Below are 7,210 nucleotides of genomic sequence, written 5' to 3'. Positions count from 1 at the left end.
TCTGGACTGTTTAGTGTTTGGCACCATCTTTAATACTAATCTCATCAGTTTTTATTTTCATTTTCTAGTTTATCCAAACAAGCCATTTTTAGAGGCTAGTGACTTTAAGCCAGAGCTGCCAATAAAATAGACTTATCTTGAAAAAACACCAGGATCCTTTTGAAGGAATGTAAATATAAACACCACACACGATACAGGAAAATTTGATAGGAGTTTGGTCATTGGTTTGGATGCCAGCTCAGCTCTAAACTTGCCCGGTACTATTTTGGGGTATTAAATCTATATGTGTTTCATGTCCCAGCCACCCTGCCATCCATTAGGTTTGAACGTCCTTTATGGAATGAACTTGATCCCCACCCCCACCCCCCCGCCTTACTTTTGGTCTCTCTCCAGAGCAGCTAATGCACTGGCATAGTTCTGCCATTTGTCAGCCAGAAGTCTGGTTACACATTTGCTCGTCAATCTAAACCTAACCTATTCTCATACGAGCACTTGGGGTTTCATGTAAATCAACCAGACATTCTGTCATTCACCAGCAATATCTCTCCATAGTAGACTACACCAATGTGCCTTCATGAAATATTTCACTATGTTCGTGGAAGAGATATTCAAATGAACGTGCTTTTTCAGGAATGGTGACACCAGAGTGTTATAAATCTGTTCATTACCACAACAAGGATAAATGGTATTTGTGCCAAAGACTTGATAACGGGTGCAGTAATGCATCTCAGCACTTTCTGAAATTAAAGGTCTGCCCTGAGAGGTAAGTAGTATAATGCATGACTAACAAACGCAAACCCAAACTTCGGAGCTAAGTTTTCCTCGTCCGTGTAATTGATCGTTTCCGACAGACGCTGCCTCAGGAAGTTTATAACGTTACTTCAATGCTCTGGATATTAACATCCAGGTGAGGCTGAACCCATGGTTTGTGAAAGGGCGGTTCCTCATTAATTTAGCATGCTTTATTGTGATTTTTCTTACTTTTGAACTCACACATGCTTTTAACAGCTGTACTTCAAAAATCTGCTATGGTTTAAGAGCAGTATTTCATGGAATTATTAGTTCATCATTCAGGAAAATATTTTAACCTTCAGTTGAATAGGGTCTAAAAGCAGCTTTTTAAGATATTTGTTTCTAGTTATAGTGATTAATCGTTAATTCTTTTTAAAAATAGGCAATTTGACTCTGGACTTCACTAGGTCTTTTGGCGTTTTCAAGGGGTCACAGAGAACTAAAGAACTGGGAATTTAAACAAAAAGTCTTATCAGTTCTCATCAACACATGCATGACATTGGGCCGGTTAACTTCAGTGTTACTAGATTATAAAATGATGTTTTAATGTAGACCTAATTCATGAGAACCATAGAAAAAACGAAGAGGGGAAGGCTGCCAGTCTAAGATATTTACAAAGAGCTCATTTTACTCCTACAAGTATCTGAAAATGCCTGGTATCATTACTATTCACTTTGAGCACTGGAAGCATGACTACCAGTGCTATATTAAAAAAAAAAAATCCAATATCCGTGAAAGGTTATGCATCCAAAGAATGTGTCCTCTAAAATTAAAGACTCACAGAGTTCTATCGTATTGGCTTTCCACATGCCTAAGATGGACAGAATACAGATTCTGGTCAGAGAGCCATGGTGTTCCTTTACTGTTGTGGATTCTGGACAGGCTCAGCAGATCATAGTTAAAGTTTTTTATCAGTGGGTTTCAAACATAGAGTCGCTTGGTCACAATATAAAGATCAGTGTGTACCTAAGTAAAATTCTGTGCCTTGGGGAAATGCAGAAATGCAGTCTCATTCCTGTACATTCTGAGATGGCCTTTTCCTCTATCTGACTTACTCCCTCTAGTGTTTTCTGGATGAAGTACAGGGACCTAATGCTGCACTTACACAAAAAGTTATTGCAATCTCTCAATATTTTCCCCCCTTATCATACACTAAAGCACACTTGTCACCAGACGTTTTGACATGAACACTGAGTGACTGCAAGAATTTTTTTTATTGGAGAGTCTCAAACTTAGATTCCTGTATTCCTACGTCAGATCCCCAAAGCAGGCATTGACTTCTAATCTGTTCAGGTTACATTCCTTCTCTGCCTTTGAACCCTTATATTCTAATTCACTTTTATTGTGATATGCAGAAGGGGAAAAGATTCTCTAATGACCTAAGGCACACAAGCAGACTTTACTTGGACATGTGTTCCAAGAATAGGACATAACACTTCGATTCTTCTAAGTTACCCAAGAGGTTCAAGGTGTTTTGCCTCAAGGGAAAAGTGATTAATTTTTTTAAACAGCCTTATGGAAACACTGCATATTTTCTGCCACAGAAGCCCTTAGTCAAACCAGGAAGAGTAGCTTCTTGGGAAACGTACTGCTTATGGACACTTTTTCTTTACAGAGAAGAAAATATACTTCCAAAGCTGTCAGCTGCCGTTGCTGCTACTTTGGAAACCAGCCACAGCTGATGTGAGAGCTAACTATAGGCCAGGGTCATCTGGGGATCTCCTCAGCCTGCTTACCCAGATGGCCCCCATGCCTCGATGGAGTGCGCGGGCTTGCCGGGCCAGCCCAGAGAGCTATTTTCGGTTGGAGTTCCCACAAGAAGGCCCTTGATCGTCCTTCATGCTGCTGGCAGTCACTTTTATACTTAACCATTCTCAACCATAATCTGCTTGATACACTGGCCTCTTCTTCCCTTTATAACATCTTACGCGTTTCCAGACCCCCAGAGAGGGTGCACAGGTATGACCAATGATAATATTAAAACGGACCTTACTGATCTTTGTCGAACAACACAAAGCTTCCTGACGCATACGGCTCTACTACATCAAAGTACTTCACTCAGGTGCCTGAGCAGGAAACCCTCAGGCGTCTTTAGCTTCCTTCTTTACTACCATCATCCACCAGCCTCTAATCCCTGCCAGGCCTTGTCCATTCAGATCCTTAGAGATCTCTCCTATTCCATGTCCACTGTCATTACATTTCACCTACTCTTGCCTGGATTGCTGGAGTAACTTTCCAACCAATCTCCTGCCTCCAATTCACCAGCATTCCACCATTGGTTATATTTTAAAATTACAAATCAGAATGCATAACACTTCTTTTTTTATAAGATTTTATTTATTTATTTATTTATTTATTTATTTATTTGAGAGAGAGCGCACTAGAGAGAGAGAGCACACGTGAGAGTGTGAAAGCACGAACAGGAGGGAGGGGCAGAGGGAGAGGGAGAAGCAGACTCCTGCCAAGCAGGAAGCCTGACGATGTGGGCCTCTATCCCAGGACCCTGGAATCATGAGCTGAGCCTAAGGCAGACGATTAACTGACTGACCACCCAGGCACCCCTGGAATGCATAACTCTTCTGTTTAAAATTGTTCCTCGGTTCCCCATCACCTACCAGATAAATCTCGTACTCTCCAGATTGGCATTCTGCCTACTTTTCCAGGCTCATCTCTTATCATTCCCTTCATGCCATCTTTCCATCACTTCCTTCATCACATAAATATGCCCCCTCCCTCAAACCCTCATGCTCTCCCATGTCTTCGGATCTGTCTAGAGATCTTATCTCCCTAGTGATCTTCTATATTTATTCCATCAAGATTCAGTTCGAGCATTATCTTTTTGACGGAGCTTTTCTGACACTCTTCCAAAGCTCCCCATAGACTCACAGAGTTCTAGCGTATTGGCTTTCAACAGGCCTAAAATGGACAGAATAAAGATTCTGGTCAGAGAGCCATGGTTTTCCTTTACTGTTCTGGATTCTGAACAGTCTCAGCAGATCATAGTTAAAGTTTTTTAGCAGTGGGTTTCAAACATAAAGTCGCTTGGTCACAATATAAAGATTAGTGTGTACCTGAGTAAAATTCTGCGCCTTGGGGAAATGCAGCTCACATGCACGTGTGTGCAATTAGTCCCTCCATCTAGGATGCTCCATAGGCCGCTATTGACTCTTAGTTCTTGTATCACTACACACACACACACACACACACACACACACCACAGAAGCACAGATTTTGGACTCTCCCTTACTAGGCTGTGAGTTTCTTAATGTAAGAATCATATTATTAATTTTTTGTGTGTTCCCAACATCTACAGCCATACTTAAATTAAAGAAGTATATAAATTTTGTTGTATTCATAAAAATATAAGTCTCACAAACAAATCAGCCAGTCATATCTAGAAAAGTGTATTTTAATTTAAGTCCTGTCTTTACCTATGCCCTTTGCTAAACAGAACTTGATTTATCAGGTTCCAAGCTGAGTTGTGGTCTAAGGACCGATATCTGTACTTCAGGAAAGCTGATGCTTTTGCCAAGAGAAGAACTACAAAAATATTGGGGACCAGGGAATTAGGTCAGAGGAGAAGAGTCAGGAGCAAGGATGTGCTAGGGCTGAGATGTGCTGCTCAACGAGCACAGTCCAATTCTGGAAGACTCTGGGATCAAAGGAGCTGTTAACATTGAGACAGGCACCATGCATGGTTCATACATATTGTATGCCTCTAGGCTGTCTCTTCTCTTACTTACATTCCTATATCCTCTGTTCATCCATGCAAATTCCCAGCTTAGATCTAGGCTTAACCTGATAACCTTGACTCCAAGATCAATTACTAGCATGGTTCTTATCTTTGCCTTTCTAGGTTAGTCATTTTCCCCACAGTGCTTTCCCCAAGACAAATACTTCTTCAAGAGCCTGCCGAGGTTGAACTAATGTCTGCCTACCTTAGGTGACATTTGGGAGTCACAGTTTATGACCCACAGTCTTCCCTGTACCTCCTTGTCACACCAACTATCAACCCTGCTTAAGCTCTGCTCAAAGCTCAAGCAGAAGTTTATCCTCACTAACTGAAAAATTGACTCCCAGAAAAGTATTTTGATCAAGAAGCTCTTCCGGCTAGCCTCCATATCTAAACTTCTCTTACTCTTCGTCTTTCAAACTCTCCATTTTTGCATTCTCTTATTATTAAAAAAAAAAAGTTACCGAGCCTTTCTTTATGTGCCAGACCTGAGATATGGGTGGTGAATGAGATAAGCACAGTCCTTCTCCTCAAGAGTTTGCCATCTGGCTGTCTCTCTATTGTTCCTTGAATCTGACCTACATATAGGAATCTGTCTGTGTGCACTGAATATGATCGCACCTGCCATCCCTCTGGGCCTGTCTGAATTCTTATAATTCATCAAGGTCCCATCCAAGTCTTCCCACCAATGCCTGGTGTTGTCTCTCTCTTATAGCAGGGCGTATTAAGAACTGGCTAAAGCACCATATCTAAGGATGCTGTGTAGAGAACCAGGGATGATCTCAAGGAAGCCTGTAGTAGTATCTCCAAGGGCTCTGTCATACCTATCATTTGTATCAATTGTAGATTTTGATGTACATAGAAGAGGCATGCTTACTCCTTGTGTGAATAGCATGGGTGGATAAGAAAGCTATCCAAGCACAGAATTCAGATGTATTCGTTATCTTTCGCTCCATAGCAAACCCCATCAAAACCGAGTGGCTTACACAACACGTGCTTATTATCTTATACTTTATTTAGTTCACAAATGCAGCAGCAGCTTAGCTAGGTGTTTCTGGCTCAGGGTTTCCCATGTAGCTTCAGTTAGGATGTGGCTCAGGGCTGCAGTCATCTGAAGCCTTGACTACGGTGGAGGATTTATTTCGAATCTGCCTCACTCACATGACTGTGGGCAGAAGACTTCAGGTCCTCACCATGTAAGCCTGTCCACAGGCTGCATGAGCGCCCTCAAGACGTGGCACCCACTTCCCCCAGAAAGAGCAAGTCAAGAGAAGAAGAAAGTCAGTTCCTTTTAGGAGCTAGTCTTTAAAGTCACACACAGCATCACTTCCACTTTATTCTATTTGTTAGAAACTAGTCATTAGGTCCACCTGTACCCAAGGACGGGAATTAGGCTTCACCCCTGGAAGGGAGGAGTATTCAAAAATTTTGTGAATATATTTTAAAACTATGGAAGTTGCTAAAGAATGTTGAAGTTTGGAGCTGTGGCCTAAATCTAATTCTCAGGTGTGAAAGACATAATTTTACCTCAGTCTGAATGAAAATTCTTTTGAGGTTTAGTCAATAGAGGTCATTACGGGCCTGCTTCAAGAGGATCCTAGCCTTGGATCCTAGGCCACATGAAACACCGGGTGCCATCTGGGGTGAGGAAGTGAGTCATGCCTATTTTACTGTGTTGGGGTCAGACCACAGCAGAGAGCTGTACTCAGTTTAGGGCACCACGTGGAGACACGTACCGGGGCCCATGTGGAGGACAGCAAATAGGATGGTCAAGAAATTTGGAATCATGGTCAAGAAATTTGGAATCATGTCCTATAAAAGGTTGTTGAAGGAACGAGAGATTAAGCCAGAGAATCCTTAGGTATGCTGTGGTTGGTGTGTTCAGGAACGTGAAGAACTTTCATGTACAGAAGACTTGTTCTGCTCACCTTGTGCTGCATCCAGAACCATTGGGTTGAAGTCATAGGAGAGACACTTTGGATCGATGTAAAGAAGGCATTTCTGAGAGTCAAAACTGACCTAAGGTAGAAGTGGCTACCTTCAAAGGCGACTGGTATTATCAAAGGCATTGAAACAGTCAGAGCGCTGACCTGGCATGTAGGAGGAGGGGACTGGTGTGGTGTCCTTGCATAGACATTCCGTGATCTCACAGGCACTTCCCTCATGTCACCGTGGAGTTACCATAACCTCAGCATGGAGTAAATTGATAGCAGTGGGCAGACTCTGTTCTCAGTTGGATTGGAGAGCAAGGCATGTTTTTGGTTTTTCAAACAAGGATCTCTTATTAGTTCACATTTCTGTGAGTTGGAAATTTGGGCTGGGCTTAGCTGGTTGGTTCTTCTGCCAGTCTCAACTAGGCCAGATGGCTGGTCTAGGACAAGCCTGACTCACGTGACTGGTGGTTAACAAGTTGTTGTTGGGGCTTTGAGCTTATTTTTATGGTGCTCTCATGGATCCAAGGAAGCAAGAGCTGGTAAGCCTTGATGTGCCAATGCTTTTCAAGTCCCTACGTGTATTACATTTGCTAATACTCAATGATCAAAACAAGTTACATAGTCAAGCCCAGAGTCAAACAGATTTCTTGATGGAAAGAGTGGCAAAGAGGCCAGTGCACAAGAAAGGTATTTATGACCATTTCACAGTCTACTACAGAGACCTTTTCAAAATTACCTAAATGAAGCCTAG

The 7,210-nt window shown here is 42.1% G+C and overlaps 1 protein-coding gene across 5 annotated transcripts in view; it reads left to right on the top strand.

Moving 5' to 3' along the window:
- The first annotated feature begins 487 nt into the window (after window positions 1-487).
- The window catches only part of ITGB6 (integrin subunit beta 6), a 125,754-nt gene continuing 119,031 nt past the window's right edge, over window positions 488-7,210 (top strand). For 3 of the 5 annotated variants that reach the window (XM_044381536.3, XM_044381537.3, XM_057318131.1), the window contains exon 1: window positions 489-763. The gene's annotated coding sequence lies outside the window, so the exon portion shown is untranslated. Of the gene's footprint in view, window positions 764-851; window positions 908-7,210 lie in introns of all 5 variants that reach the window. The other 2 variants (XM_057318132.1, XM_048214338.2) reach the window with 2 other exon arrangements.

This window comes from Ursus arctos, unplaced genomic scaffold (assembly GCF_023065955.2).
Source record: "Ursus arctos isolate Adak ecotype North America unplaced genomic scaffold, UrsArc2.0 scaffold_1, whole genome shotgun sequence".
In the NCBI taxonomy this organism is placed as follows: Eukaryota; Metazoa; Chordata; class Mammalia; order Carnivora; family Ursidae; genus Ursus; species Ursus arctos.
This window is presented reverse-complemented; position numbering and strand designations above follow the sequence as displayed.